This window comes from Ictidomys tridecemlineatus, chromosome 6, assembly GCF_052094955.1.
Source record: "Ictidomys tridecemlineatus isolate mIctTri1 chromosome 6, mIctTri1.hap1, whole genome shotgun sequence".
In the NCBI taxonomy this organism is placed as follows: domain Eukaryota; kingdom Metazoa; phylum Chordata; class Mammalia; order Rodentia; family Sciuridae; genus Ictidomys; species Ictidomys tridecemlineatus.
This window is the reverse complement of record NC_135482.1, coordinates 25073573-25089662: the sequence shown is the minus strand read 5'-3', so window position 1 is coordinate 25089662 and position 16090 is coordinate 25073573. Positions and strand designations below refer to the sequence as shown.

At 41.2% G+C, this 16090-nt stretch overlaps 1 pseudogene; it reads right to left on the bottom strand.

The window, feature by feature from the left end:
• Positions 1-8118: 8118 nt before the first annotated feature.
• LOC120888124 (guanine nucleotide-binding protein G(I)/G(S)/G(O) subunit gamma-10 pseudogene) lies at positions 8119-8979 on the bottom strand (annotated as a pseudogene).
• Positions 8980-16090: the final 7111 nt, after the last annotated feature.

Sequence of the window (16090 nt, the reverse complement as noted above, 5' to 3'; positions counted from 1 at the left end):
ATGATGTACTTCCTGAAAGTGCTCAGTGTCCAGATGATTGCATGGTCACACTCCTGCTCTATCTCTTTGGCTTCAGCCAAGTGGTTGGTTTTATGCAAGGCCACACTGACATTAAGTATGCATGAGTACTCCTTGGAATGCCATGGGCCAGCAGCTTCCAGTACCTAGTGAAGGTGACTGAACTTTTTGGGGAGTGACTGGGGCTGGTCAGCTGTGGAGTGAGTGGGAGCAGCTCTGGGATATAAGGTTTTTGTTTTGTTTTGTTTGTTTTTGGTACCAGGGATTGAACCCAGGGGCACTTAACCACTGAACCACATCCCCAGCCCCTTTGTATATTTTATTTAGAGACAGGGTCTCACTGAATTGCTAGGGCCTCGTTAAGTTGCTAAGGCTGGCTTTGAACTCGTAATTCTCCTGACTTAGCCTCCTGAGCTGCTGGGATTATAGGTGTGCACCACCACGCCCTGTTGGGATATGGCCTTTTGTATCCTGTAACAGCTGGCCAGCTGTGGCCTATACCTGGAGATAGAGTAACTTCCCAAACATTGCTGAGCAAGGCTATTCCCAGGCACCAAGGACAACTCCAGAGAAGGGAGGGATGTATATTTGTAGCAGCCAACATTCACAACAGCTGTGGGATGGCCCTGTCAGCCTTGTAATGGGCACTTGGACAAGATACAACAACCTCTACTCTAGGGCACCATTCAGAGACACATAGGCAAATGTTGGTGGAAGTTCCAGAGAGAGTCACTGAAGTGAGAGGTACTTCAAATGGCAATTCTTCCAAAAAAAATGTAAGGGAGATGCTCTGTATCGGTCATCCAGGAAGCTTCTGCTTGGAGATTCTAATAAGATATAAGGCAGGACTGGGACATAGCTCAGTGGCAGGCCTAACATGCAGAAAGTCCTGGGTTCCATTCCCAGCACCGCAAAAAGGGGGAAAAAAAGACACGACACAAAGGAAATGTGTTTGTGGAAGAAGAAATAGGGTGATGAGGTATTTGGTGTATTTAAACATAGCACCCACAAGTGTCTGAGGAGGCAGCTAGAGTGAAAAATGAAGCCCTGTTTTTTTGGGGGGGAGGATTGTGCCATCCTGCTGCTTTTCAAAAAATTTAGACAAAAACAAAACACAGCAACCATTTATTGAGTGTTTACTATTTATCAGATGCTGTGGCTCGTCTGCACAGTTTATGGACAAAATCAGTTACAATTTCTAGTAAAATCTTATTCACTTGGGGAAACTTGTCTCTAATTTAGGAATGAGAAACCTGAGGTTCAGAGACTTCCATAAGTTGCTTATGGTCACTCCACAAATGAGTGGAAGTGAGCCTTGAACACACTCCCGGATTTGCTGCCCTGTGCTCCCACACTGTACTGCCTCCTTAAAATGTTCCTAGCTCCCCTGTAACTCAGTGGTTTAAATGTTCAATTGCATCAGAATCACTGGGAGAGCTGCAGCAAACGAGTAAGATTTTGGTTCAATTGGTCTGGTCTAACCAGAGGTAGGGCCGGCTGCAGAATTTACTGGGCCCTGTGCAAAAGGAAAAGGCAGAGCTTTGTCAGAAGTCACCCAAGAACTGTGTGTGAACTAAAATCGGCATAGAAGCCATCAAGTGGGAAAGTCTGGTATCTGGGACCTCACTCCTGCTGGTGAGATTGTCCAGTACATGTGAAACTCCTACCTAGCTCTGCCAGGTTCACCTCCATTGGAGGTGGGGTGATCAGCTAGAACCACATAGACACACAGCTTTTCAGAGATGGGTGTGGCTTGCCAAGATGCCAATCAACCAGTATGCTGCAAGTCCCCTGCCACACAGAGAAGCAAGAGGACTCCTGCTGAAACCTTATCGTTGCTTTTGATGTACTCCCACAAGTAAAGGACCAGAGACATTTTCTAGTCATTCTGTTCCAGCTTCTATGTGGACTGGAAGAAACGATCAGGCACTCCATTTTCCTTTTAAAACTATTTTAAATTATAGAAATGCAAGTATTCTCTGGCCAGGGTCAAATTCATGATGTGCAAGCAATGTGATCACATGGAGCCTGTGTAGCTAAAGTTTCATTGTATATTTGAATTAGTATTTCTAAGGCTCTGGCTCTTTATTCTTCACTATTTCGGCTTTTATTTTCTCAGGTGGCTTCTCACCTTCTGAGCAGGAAAAATTACCCTCTCTGGCTGCTTCTGTGATAGGGCTTCACCCTGGGGCAGGGAAGTCCATCTCCTCTTCCCACCGTGCCCCCATCCATGGCACATGGGCAACTCCTCCCACAGGGAACTGCAACTTCATACCAGGTCATGCTCCCTACCAGGATCAAGAATGTCAGGCGGCCACTAAGAAATGGTCTAAGCTGGTGCTGCCAGTCTGGGGAGGGGACTATGGTGCCCTGTCCCTGGCCTGAACACCGTGAAGTGTGCATCTAACCCTGACCCTCTCTGCATTTGTGCCAACGCCCAGGAACAAAGGGGAATAGCAAACACAAGCTCCTCTGCTACAGGAACTCACTGCCACCTTGAATGAAACATCAGTGGTCACAGTTGGCATGTGGAACAGGTGCTGAAAACCATTTCAGGACCACGTGTGTGCCAAGGCTTCAAGGCCCCACACTTGCTCCAGGGACCAGTCAGACTTCCCTTAAGAAATACTAATTTAAATATATAATGAAACTTTCAGCTACACAGGCTCCATGTGACTACATTGCTTGCACACCTGTGAACTTGACCCTGGCTAGAGAATATTTGCATTTCTAGCAAGCTCCCAGGTGATTCTGAGCACCACTTGTCTTTCTTTTCTTTTAAAAAGTCTCAAAGCATTGCTCCACTGAAGGACTTTTGAAGGGCAGAAAGGTGTGATACTTTTTTTCACCTATCAAAGGATCACTGCCAACACTCTTAGGATGAAAGGCAGGTTAACAAGAGAGAAGTCTAACACATTTATTTAATCCATTTTGGGTGACATGGGAGCCTTCATAAATGAAGACCCAGAGACCCAGGGAGAACTGCCTCTTTTTTTTTATACTCTGGTTCTATAAAGTATGGAAGATCATGCAGAAATGTGTTTGGGCCAAATGGTATGATGTAATGGGAGTAGGCCCCGCGGGCAAATCCAGCAGGGCCCGTCTGTTGGTTTGGTTTCTTCTTGGCCTCTCTGTGTGGCAGTCCTTCCTCCTGGGTATGAAGCAGGACCTCTCTGGAAGAAGGAACTTAAGATCTACCACCAGACAAGGCAGGTCAAAGAAATCTGTTTACAGCTAGCACCCAAACAGGAAGGTAGGGGAAGATTAGAGTAATATTCCCAGGACTTATGGATGGCTTTGGAAGAGAGGGGCTCTAGTTTCTATGACCGACTTTGAGGACCAGGAATTCTGATATTTTCCAGCTTGCCTTGGGGAAGAAAGGGGAACAGGAAGAAGGAGGTCAGGAGAAAGTCAGAGAGAGATTACTAATGAGGCTGCCACGGAGACCTCCCCATGTAATTTATTTCACTCAGCATGCCAAAGCCCCTTCGATGGGGATATTATCTTCTGAGCCCCAGTACTCTCCTCTCCTTCTCTGTAAAATGGTCATGATATTTTCTTCCTCATAGTGAGAGGACAAAGGGGATAATGCTTGAGTGTGCTTCGAACAAAGCACATACTCAATAAATGCTAGCAACAATACTAAGAGTAATAGTAAGGATTATTATTGTTATTGCTATCTGTACCTTTGTTCAGGCTATTGTGTCTGATGCTTCTCTCTGGTGTTCTTTGTCTACTGCCCCTCTGCTCTTGGCCACACCAATTTGGAGAAGGAATCAGAGAAGTGTCAAAAAAGGGTGATGGTGGGGAGGGATAACTCAGAATCAATTATAACTCAAAATCCATTATTGCCCAAAGTCAAATCAAGAGGAGATGTAGAAGATGCCACCATTGGCCTCAACTAATTTAAAACCAGATCCTCCAAAATTGGCCCTAGAGGGAGAATCTGAATGGGAGGGGGTGCAGGTAGAGACCATTGCACTCCATATTCTCCTGCAAATTGAGCATCCAATCAGTAAAAGACATAGATATCTCCAGCAGGTAGGAAACTTGGGGGTGTTACTAGGGAAGGACAGATAAGGTCATGTGGAGAGTCAGTTCCCACTGCCACCCTGTGCTGTACTTCCAGGAGTGATTGGGGTGGCACCTCTCACCTTGACAGACCCGGTTGTGAGATCCAGGTGTGCAAGGCCACAGCGTGGCTGGCCACAGGGCTGGTCCTTTCTCCAAGGCTTTGGCAAAGTCAGTGAACATGATCTCTTCCTCCCCAGGGTTCATCTATCCTGTCCCACGTGGAAAGCAGCCACTGTGCTCTGGGCTAGGGGGACCAAGACCCTGAGAAAAAAAATGGAGCCTGCTGCTGGGTCTCCAGTGTGGAATCTCCTGGCAGTTTAGAAAATACCAGTGCCTGGGTCCCCCGTTCCAGGGTCTCTGATTGATTGAGTTCATTCAGGGCACCTTTTGGCAACAATGTTAAAGACACTCCAGAGATGTTGCTATGTGCACCAGAGGTTGAAACCATTCCCAGCCTGCTCTCTTAGTTATGGGTTGTTCTTGAGAACCCTTTACTGGATGGCTGACATGCAGGGTGAACACCCCCATCTATCAGGGGCACCTCCATCATTTGGCGGAATGTCTTCCCCTTAATAGATAGTCAAGTGAGTCTTCAGCACACGTAGCATGACCCACCAGGGAGAGCCACTGTTGGGTAAGGCAAGGATGGTGTGTGAAACCCTTCCTTCACATCAGCCCTGCGGGAGAGAAAGAAATCAGGGAGGAGTCAAGCATTGTGTGTAGATTTTATGCCCCAGAAAATGAAATGGTTTCTGAAGCTGTTCTGAGAGGCTGAAACCCCTTCTCTGTGGCCCTAAAGCAGCTGTGCTTGGAGGTTTTTCAGCACTGCATCCCCAGCACCTAAGCCTAGTATGTGTGCCCATGTTTATGAGCATTTGCCTGATCTGCCCTCTCTTCTCTGCCAGGCACAGCTGCCAGCCCAGGTACAACCTCAGATCAATTCTGCAAACATTTACTGATTATCTCTTCTCTGACAGGCACCAGGCTAGGAACTAGCGTACACGTAATAAACGTGTTGTTTATCAGTATCTTTCTTTAGAATGTTGTCCTCAAGCAAATTGTTTGCCTCCTCATATCTTGTTTTCTTGACTTGCAAAATGTGATCATAACATTAAAACCAAGTTAGTTAATACATCAAAATACTTGAAAGGATGCCTGGCTTATATTAAGCACCTGATAAATGTTAGCCAATATTGTTTGAAGATTTGTGTTCCCCCCAAATTCATAGGTTGAAACCTAACATCCAACAAAATAATCTTAGGAGCATCTAAGAGATGGTTAGGTCATGAGGGCAGAGTCCTAGTAAGTGGGATTAGTGCCCTTATAAAAGAGGCCCAAGGGAGCTTGACTGCCCTTATTTTCCTGCGAGGACAGAGTCAGAAGCTGCCATCTTTGAAGCAGAGAGCAAGCCCTCACTAGACACAGAATCTGCTGGCACTGATCTTGGACTTCTCAACCTCCAGAATTGTGAGCCTTAAATTTGTGTTGTTCCTAAATTTCCCAGTGTAAGGAATTTTGCTACAACAACTTAAATGGTCTAAGACATGAAGTGCTACTGCTGCTATACCACAATAACTAAGATAGATAGAGTCTTTGATCTGCTGAAACTTAGAGGGTAGCAGGGAAAATGAGCAATGGTAATAGGATGGTAGATACAAATTTACCTGGAAGTAGAGGTGCTTTGGGAACATTCTAGAGGGGACCTGGGATGGATTTGGAGTTACTCTGAAGGTTTCTTTTTTTTTTTTTTGAAGGTTTCTTAAAGGAAACAATGGCTTAACTGAGATCAAGAAATGACTAAGAGATGTTCAGCTGTGGGAGGGATTTTGGGGAAAAAGAGTATTCTAGGCAGAGGGGACTGCCACAGTACAATCTGCAGGTGGCGGAGGAATGACTCAGGGGAGAAGCAGAAGGGTGAATAGGGTAGACAAGGATACAGGGGTGAGTCAAGCAGAATTGGTGGACACAATATGGGGTCTATACTTGCTCTGAACATGGAGAAGACACACAGGTCCTTCTGTTTGTTGAGTAGTACTCGTGCAGGACAGATGGGCATACCACAGATGACTTATCCTTTACTACTCATTTAATATCATGTGGGAGTAGAGGGGGGACCTCAAACTCTGCCTGTGGCAGGGCAGGGCTTTAGGAAAAGGCCAAGATGGAACCCTCAGACGTGGACAAGCATCCCCAGGGAACACTTCTCACATGGGCCAACTTGCCTTTCTTCCCAGATTCTTTTGGTGTCACATCATCTCCCAGTCAAGTCAGAAACCTTAGTTTAATCCCCAGTGACACATTCTCCCTCAGCCTCCTGCACATTCAGCCAATGACTGAGTTCCTCTGAATGGCTGCCCCTATCTTGTAACCGCCCCACCCGCAACTACACCCTCACACACATAATTTCATCAAGCATGTACATCCAGTTCTTTTTGCCCTGATCAACTTCACTTTCCACTTGGTGACTGCCACGGTGATCTTTTCAACATGCAAGTCCCATCCTATCATTTCTCTCCTTGGGACAAAGCTCTTGGGTTCCTATGGCATCCTGCTCAACCTGCCTTTCTGCCCACTCTATAGATAGTTGCAAACTGAAAATGAATGTGTATAAAATGCCTTCAACTCCTTGGGAAAACTGGAGAGTGCTATCTTTAAAAGATATGTCAATATCCCTTCCTATCTGTAATTTCATTAAAGCCCAACTGTTCTTTCTTGAAAAACCTGAATCAAGATTAGAAGGTATGTCTAGATCTTTCTTCTCCTTTTTCTTTCTTTCTTTTTTTTTTTTTTGGAACCCAGAATTGAACCCAGGGGTGCCTTACCACTAAACATCCCCAGACCTTTTAAATTTTATTTTGAGACATGAACTCTCTAAATTGCTTAAGGCCTCACTAGGTTGCTGAGGCTGGCTTTGAACATGTGATCCCTGCCTCAGCCCCCTGAAGCTGCTCTGATTACAGTAGCCACCACACCTGGCTCCCTATCTTCTTTATCCTTCCCCAAGGTAGTTCTCTTCCAATTTTGATTTTTAAATAATTAGGTTTATTAGGGAATAATTTACATAAAATAAAATGTATCCCTGTCCAGTATATAGATCAATGAATTTTTTTTGGTTGTCTACAGTCACATAACTGCCACCTTAAGATACAGAACATTTCCATCAACCACATGTGCCCCTTGTCTCCTTTGCAGTCCATGTCCTCACTCCCCTATTCCCCATTTGATCTGTTTTCTAGAATGTCATATAAATGGAATCATCTAGTAGACATTTACACATCTGGTTTCTAATACTTAATGTGTTGCTTTTGAGAATAATTCATATCGTTACGTGTATCAGTGGTTTGCTGCTGTCTTTTTATTGCTGTTATACAATGGTTTGGATGTAGTACTATTTCTAAAAGTGTTCCAAATTGAATCAAAGACACATCATCAAAGTAAAACACTTGTGACATGAAGAGTTCTTTTTGGTTGTAAATTTTTTTTTAACTTTGTATTTAACCATTTGCAATGTTCTATATGTAGGTCATATTTTAAACATTTATTAAAGACATGAAATAATGTATCTTTTCTAAAAGTACAACCACAACTATAACATAAAGAAACTTTAAAAAAAGAGAGTGAATCTGCCTCGTAAACAAGATGGGGCAAACTAGTAATGTACAATGCAACATTAATCTTTGCAAAGAAGTTTGCTCAAAATTATCTCCCATGTTGAGTGTTAAAAATAAAATAATTTTCTCATTTGTAAAAATCAAACATCATTTAATTAGTGAAGCCTATTATTCCCTCCAATTCTATACTTTATTTTATTCATTTAGTAATTATAAATTAAAGAAAAAGGAATGCATTTTATTGTAGTGTAAAAACTTAGGAATAACAAATTTTAAAAAATTCATTTTTTTTTACTAAACAAAGTGTTTTTCTTCCCCAAATGTAAGCATCCAGTAAATAAAACATACATGATATTCTATACATGATATTCCATACATGATAGCAACACCAGTAAATTCACTTATTAAAGTGGTATATTTTGGCATATTTGATGGTAAAAATTTTGTTTATAATGCGCTTTACAGAAAGAACCAGGCTATTATTACTTAAAACTCTACTTCTACAGTTGGATCCTTTATTTGAGTAGAAAATCATTTGTTTCTGTAGGATTGTGGCTGTAGGAGCAGGTCACAGGAAAGGTCTAAATTATCAAAGTCATTTGGATAGAGAAAAGTGTTCTCTTGAGACTTGGCGTCATTCATCCCTTTGGGCTTGAAGGCATTCCTCAATGAACTTTTTTCCTACAGTCATCAGAGTAAAGCGCAGGGTCTGGGCTCCCAGAAGGGCTTGCTTCCAGCTGGCACACATGTCAGCAGAGCATCCTTGTGCCATCCTGCATGCAGTACTGTTAAAGCCCTTCAGCCACCTCAGAGACTTTGATCCTCTGCATAGAGGCCTCCAGTTGAGCTACTCCATGGGGCACTGCAGGGTGCTCACACTGGCCCTGGAAGACATGGAGGTGGTGGAGCTGGCTTGGAGGGCCTTTTCAAAATTATTTTTAATATTCTTATTATTGAGCTGTAAAGTTCTTTATGTGTTCTAGATACAAGTTTTTATCAGATATAGAATTTTCTAAGGACACAAACTAGATCTAGATCTAGATCTAAATCTATGAACACTTTGCCTAACTCAAGGTAACCAGATTTTCTCCTATGTTTTCTCAAAAGTTTTATAGTTTTAACTCCAACATTTAGATCTATAATCCATTTCAAGTTAATTTTTGTATATGGTATGAGGTAAAGATCTGGTATATAGCTGTCCAGTTGCTATAGAATCATTTGTTGAAAAGCTATCCTTTCTCTCTTGAACTACTAGGCACTTTTGTTGAAAATTTGGTTGACTCTATATTGGTGGGTCTATTTCTGGACTCTCTAGTCAGATCTTTTGTTCCATAAATATTGAAATATAAATAAAATATGAATACATTCACATAAATATTGCATTGTTTTGATTATTGTAGTTTTAGAATAAATACTGAAATTAGATAGCATGCTTTCTCTAATTCTGTTATTGTTTTCAACATGATTTCTAGGTTCTTTGCATTTCATATAAATCTTAATATCAATTTGTCAATTTCTACCAAAATAAATGCTGTTTGAGTTTTATTTAGGGTTGTGTTGAATCTATAAATCAATCTGGGGAGAACTGACACTTTAACAGTATTGACTCTTTCCATTCATGAGCATGATCTATCTCTTCCTTTGTTTAGTTCTTTCTTGATTTTCTCTCAGTATTTTGAAAAATTTTAAAATCTACAAGCCTTATACATATTTGATTAAATTTACCACTAAGTCTTTTATGTTTTAAAATCTATTGTAAATTGCATTTTGAACATTTTCAATTTCTAAGTGTTTATTGCAAGTAAATAAAAAACAACTTATTTATTTTATTGGCCTACCATCTTTTCCAGCAAGTATTGGAAAAGCCAAAGTAAAAATTAAAATATAGCTAACATCACTTTTTTTGGGGGAGGGGGAGTGCCAGAGATTGAACTCAGAGGCACTTAACCATATCCCCAGACACTTTTTATATTTTATTTAGAAATATGGTCTCACTGAGTTGCTTAGAGCCTTGCTAATTTGCTGAGGTTGGCTTTGAACTCTTGATCCTCCTGCTTCAGCTTCTCAAGCCACTGGGATTACAGGCATGTGCCACTGTACTTGGTTAAAATTACATATTTTAAACAGTTTATTCCTTAGAATTTTCTGTGTAAATGATTATGCTATCAGCATTTAAGTACTTCTTCCTTTCTAAATTATGTACTTAATTTTTTTCCTCGCCTTATTGTATTGGCTAGGATCTCTGATACAATAGTGAAAAGAAGTGGAAAATTAGACATTCTTGCTTAGTTACAAATTAAGGCGAAAGCATTCACTATTTTACCATTAAGAATGGTATTAGCAATTGGGCACAGTGGTGCACACCTGAAATCTCAGTGGCTTAGGAGGCTGAGGCAGGAGGATCAAGAGTTCAAATATAGCCTCAGCAACTCAGCAAGGTCCTGAGCAACTCAGTGAGACCCTGTCTCTAAATTAAAAAAAACATATATATAGGCTGAGGATGTTGCTCAATTGTTAAACACCCCTGGGTTCAATCTCCAGTACCGAAAAAAAAAATGGTGTTAGCATTAGGTATTATTTTTGCAGATAAGATTTATCAGATTGAAGACATTTTCTTCTATTTCCTTCTATTTCTAGTTTGTTGAATTTTTTTTTCTTTTTCAGCACTGGGGTTTGAAACTAGAGTCTCCCACATGCTAAGCATGGATACTATCACTGACCTACACTTCCAGTCCCTGAATTTTTTTTTTTATGATGCTAGATGTTGAATTTTATAAATGCTTTTGCTTGCATTATTCAGGTAATTTATGCTGTTACTATTTTAGCCTGTTGAGATCATGAGTTTTAATGATTGGCTTTGAATGCTGAATCAATCCTTCCTTTCTGGAATATGCCCAAATAGGTCATAATATATTATCCTGTTCATATATTCTTGGATTCAGTTTGCTACTATTTTGTAACTATGTTTACAAGAGATATTGGTCTATAGTTTTCCTTTATGTATTGTCTGTCTTTTGCATTTAGATAATGCTGGTCTCCTAATAGGACTTGTTAAATGTTCCGACCTCTGTTTTTTACTTTTTAAAGTTTATGTTGAGTGGGTGTTGTTTCTTAAGTGTTAGATAGAATTCAGCCATGAAGCCTTCAGAACCATTTAAATGTAATGTATTTAATGAAGTAGAACTAAACAAATTATCTCTTTCTTCTTAAGTAAGCTTTGTAGTGTATGTTTCACTATTTTGTGTAGTCTTTGTGTGAGATGTTGGCATATAACTATTTTCTGATTTACCAAGTGTTACAGTCAGTGATCATCTACTTATTTAATCATTTTCATCTCATGCCATTTTTTTTCTTTTTGTCCGTTAATAGCTGAAACCAACAGATCACAATACAATTAATGTAGTTAACAGTGAGCATTGAGGGGAGAAGTTGGGGGTTGTGGGAGAGGAGAAGGCATCATATACTTTGAACTAGAACTATTATGTTGAGAAAGACAAATTTGCCTCTTTTAAGTAAGGGTTTTAAAAATGGAAGTCAGGGGGTGGTATTGCGGGGGGGGGGATAACTGGTTTAAGAGAATTTGCAATAAAAAATTCTCCCAGCAAGTATTGGAAAAGCCAAAGGAAAAACTGCAGGGCTTACTATCATGATGTTCAAAGAGTTATTTCTAACTCGATTTTTAAAGTATATATTTTAAAAGAAACAAGACTTTAGTGTTTATTTTAGAAGTTTGGGCCTACACTGAACTGTAAAAATGTCTTGATTGGTAGTATTTTAAAACAAAACATAAAGGACCTAACTTTCTCCCTCAATTCTTTCTTCCTGGCCTCTGTTTAAATACTGTAAATGATCTTTGAGGATGTTTTAGTCTTATTTATTGGAATAGCACTCAAAATGATGTCAGTGATCTATTTTAAAATCAACTTACCCTCCAAGCATTTTTTTCCACATAGAATGTTACCTTTGTTCATATTAAACCTACACCATTTTCCTAAGAACAATTTATTTACAAATACAGAACAACCTATTTTAATGTACTTTGTCTTAATTCCTGTTACATGTAAAGTATGAATTTTTTCTGTTATCATCAAAGCTTGTTATAAGACAAAATCAGCTACAAGTTAAAATGTATTGGTGAAGAGAGATTAAACTCATTAAAGGCAAACAGATATTATTATACCACTTTTTTATATGGTGAGGCAAGAGAATAATTTTAACATGCTGGGGTGGCAGAAAAGGACTGTATGTGTGATCAGCTCGATTTCCCTGTGTCGACGGTGTATGGAGGTTCTCCTGCGGTTTGTGGAGGTAGCTGCTGTTTGTAGGGTCTGCCTCGTGTGGCTTTGACTGGTTTGGTTAAAGTTGGTTTCACCCATGGTTGCCAATCTACTGATTGGTTCACTGCGTGCTCTTGCTTCTCAGAATTCCATGACTAAGCCAGGAGTGCTGTTGGTTGTTTACTAATAGGTATTTCTTCTCCCTGTTCCGCTTACCACGTCATCACAGCAGGCCTTGACCTTTGTGAACTTCTCTGGAAAGTCAAATATATCTAGAAACTTCCTAGGCTTAGGTCTAATAACACCATCAACTGCTCTTTTGGGGGTCATGGAACAGAGCTTGGAAGCAATTCAAAGGGGAAAGAAAACTTAATGGCTCATCAGTCCAAATTCTTCACTACACTAGCAAGAAAACAAAAATCTAGAGAGGTTAAGGGGCTCTGTCATGGTCCCTCTTCTGTGAAGCCTGCCCAGACTTTCCAAGGTAGTCATGGTAATGCTTCCCAGCTGCCTGTAAAACCACTCTGTGCATTTCCCGTGATTGTTCACCCTTTGTTAGAATTATCCAATGATATGGTGTATTTCTCTCTCATTAGACCCAGACCTCCTTAAGAGGGGGGCTGAGCTATATTTGTCCATAAGACCTGGAACATTGTGAGGACTCACCAACTGATGAATCTCTCACATGACCTTCACTAAGTACTATTGTTATGGGGTCAGACTCATGGAGTTTAAGGAGAAACTCCAAGAAAGACAAGTTCCTCTTAGTAGTAGATTGGAGTGCGGAGCGTAAGCCAAAGAGTAAGCTGAGAAGCACATCTAAGCATTTGAAGATGAAAAAGTTAAAGATCAAGCCAAAAAGAAGGTGGTGAACATTTTCCAGTTTGCTTATTTGAGGTTGCATTAGATTCACTCATTCCTAATAATTTTATATGAGGTGCTTACACTGGGGAGATAATGAATACAACAAACATAAACCTTGCTTATATTCTGGTTAAAGACAATCAACCAATATCAAATGAATAGCTATTATAATGTCAGGTAGTAGCTGGGGATGTAGCTCAGGGCAAAGCACTCACACAGCATGCAGAAGCCTCTGGATTCAATCCCCAGCACTGCAAAAACTAAAATCAAGTGTTTGAATGAAAGGAAAAGCAGAGGAAAGAAACAGTCACTGACAAGAGCTGCCATTTTATATAAAGTAGGGGAGGAAAAACCTCTCTGAGCAGGACCTCAGTGAAGTTGGGGAGCAACACCAGAAGAATATTGGGGAAAGAGCATTCCAGACAGAGCAAGGACACAGGCCTCCAGGCAGGCTGGGTGTATTAAGAAAGACCAGAAGGTTAGAGCACTGTGGGGGAGGAGAAAGAAAGGACACTATTGCTCTGGTGCAATAGTGTCCTTTCCTATACCAGAGCCTTATAACTGAGGATCCTCTGATTGCACAGCCTAATTCCAATACGTCCCATAGGACTCTGAAGGCAGACTTCATCTTGCAAGAGGATTTTACTGAAGACCATCCACTCACTTAAATGAGGGTTGCCACCTGATTTCAGTAGGCCTTTGGGGATCCAGTCAGCTTCAGATTGTCAACCCCCCAAATCTGTGCCTCTTGAACATTTTTTTCTGCAGAAAAAAATTTTAGGCACATAAATATATATAAGCCCAGTTAGGAAAATAGAAGAATAAAATAAGTCAGGTGTGAGAACCCAGGGTACTAAACACAGAGGAATATTCTTCACTTCGGTAGAGAAGTACTCTCTTATAGACTTTGGGGTCTATCTTTCATTTGCCCACTTCTGGTAGACACTTGGATCCAGAGAAATATTTTTCAATCATAAGAAAAAGAATGCAAGGGTGACAAATAGCAAGTCATGCTCAGTGTTGGGAGGCCATGGGGAGGACTGGGGGGAAGGGTAGGGCATGTGCCTTCTAAATGGGACAGCTACTACTACTACTGCCCGGAGGGAATGGGACAGGTCTTATGGTTAAGAGAAAGGAAAAATGGGGTCTCTAGATTTTACCAGAATTTTTGAGAAATCTGTGACTTCTATAGCATGGATAGCCACTGTACTAGAACATGACTTCCTTCCACTTCCGTTAGTGGAAAGACCATGGGCGTACCATCTACCATGTTTTCAGGTTCCAGAAGTCTGGGGAAAAGCCATCTGCCTTGCTTTTCCTTATCCTCATTCCTGACTCAGAGCACTAAAGCTAATGGTATCTGCTCTTCTCACTCTTCTTTTGCCCTCTAGTAAATGTCCTCCATTATGGGGAGGGAACACGTAGGACAATGTAAAAAGGAGCTGGCACTGAGAAGCCCAGGTGAAAAGTAGGAGGTTCGTTAAAGTAGAAGGAAGCTCTTTTTTTCCTCTTTCACTTCAGCATTCCAATACTTGCCCTAAATACTTCCATACCAATCCACTGTGCCCGTGAGAAGGCCTTTGGTTACAAGTTATAGAAACCCAAATCAAACCAGGTCAGGAAAAAAGAAATTCATTGGCTCCTGTATGAAGTTCAAGGGGAGTACAGCATCAGCCACATTGGATTCAAGTGCACTGGAATCTTTCCCCATCACTCAAGCCTCTGCTTTGTTTTCTGTTGCCTTCATTCTCTGACAGGTTCCCACCAAATGATAAAAAGTTGACTTACATGGCTATTACTGCTTGTCTTTTCAGAGGGATAAAACTACTTCTCTTGCAGCATTTACATAAGATCCTGAAAAAAAAATCAGTTGCCCATGCAGATTTGTGATACTGAATAAAGTCTCATATCTGAGGGCACAAAGCATTCCTATGAGCTAGCCTAGGTCACATGCATGCCAGAAGAATGGGTTTCAGAATCACAGGTAGTCGTCAGGGTTCTGTGTGTGTGGTAATGGTAGGGAGATGGCAAATTCTAAGAGGAAGGGGTAGTGGATGCTTTAAAGTATTATCTTCTGTTCACAAGTACATCAGATATAGTTGTCAGAGATCATGCTGTTGCACCCTCACCTCATGCTGTTCACTTCCTCCAAAACAAAATACCTTCTGTGAAACTCAGCAGGAGTTCAGTATGGAGCCCTTGCCAATTCCAGTATCCATCTGACATTGCAAAACCAAATGTGTCTGGTTCTGGTTTGGCACACCAAGGAGGGTTTCAAGCCTTGGCTAGTCTTTAATGCAGGCAATGGAAAACACTCTTCAGCTTTGTGACAACTGCCCTTCCTTTCCTCCTCATGTAGAGTGGCAGCTTATTTCTGCAACTGTGAACACGCCCCACCCAACAGGACAGATATGTTCCTGAAAATCTAAGACCAAATGGAATCACTGTGAGGTGAGCAGCTTTGCTTTGTCATGTGGTCCTGCCTTGTCACAGTCTCAAAGTGACCATAGGCTGAAACCTCTCAAATTGTGAGTCAAAATCTATCTTTCCTCTTATTTATCTCAGGCATTTTATCACAGTGACAAGAAGCTATACAGTGCTTATTGGCTTCCCTGGTCCCCTTCAGATGTGATGCAGCTATTTGGGTTGGAGCAGGAAAGGGATGTGAAATGACCTAGTTTAAACAGACTCACTGTAACTACTCTGTTAGAAAGAGACTTTGGAGGGATAGGGAGGCTTTTCAAGAGACTGTTGCAGTTACCTGAGCAGAGGTTAATGGGTGCCTTGAACTGGTATGCTGTGGACACGTGGCAAGCACTTCAGTTCTGGGTTTATTGTGAAATAAGAGTGGAAGGATCGGCCAATGGGTGGGATGTGGGATGTGTGAGAAAGAGTAGTCAATGATGACTCTAAGGCTTTTGACCTGAACAACTGAAGAGTGAAACTGATGTTTTCAGAAAGGGGAAAAGTGTAGGAAGAATGGCTTGTCTTTGTTTTTATTTATTTATTTTTTTACTTTTTTGAGGGAATCATGAGGTCTCAACTTTGAAATTAGAGATGTAAGAAAATGTCAGAAAAGGACCTCTATAAATTAGAGATGCCTATTAGACATCTGAAAGGTGATACTGAAGGGCAAGCTTGAGGCTCAAGAGAAAGGTCCTTTGAAGGGCTGGGGCTGTGGCTCAGTGGTAAAGCAGTCACCTAGCATGGCACTGGGTTTGATCCGCAGGGCCATGTAAAAAATAA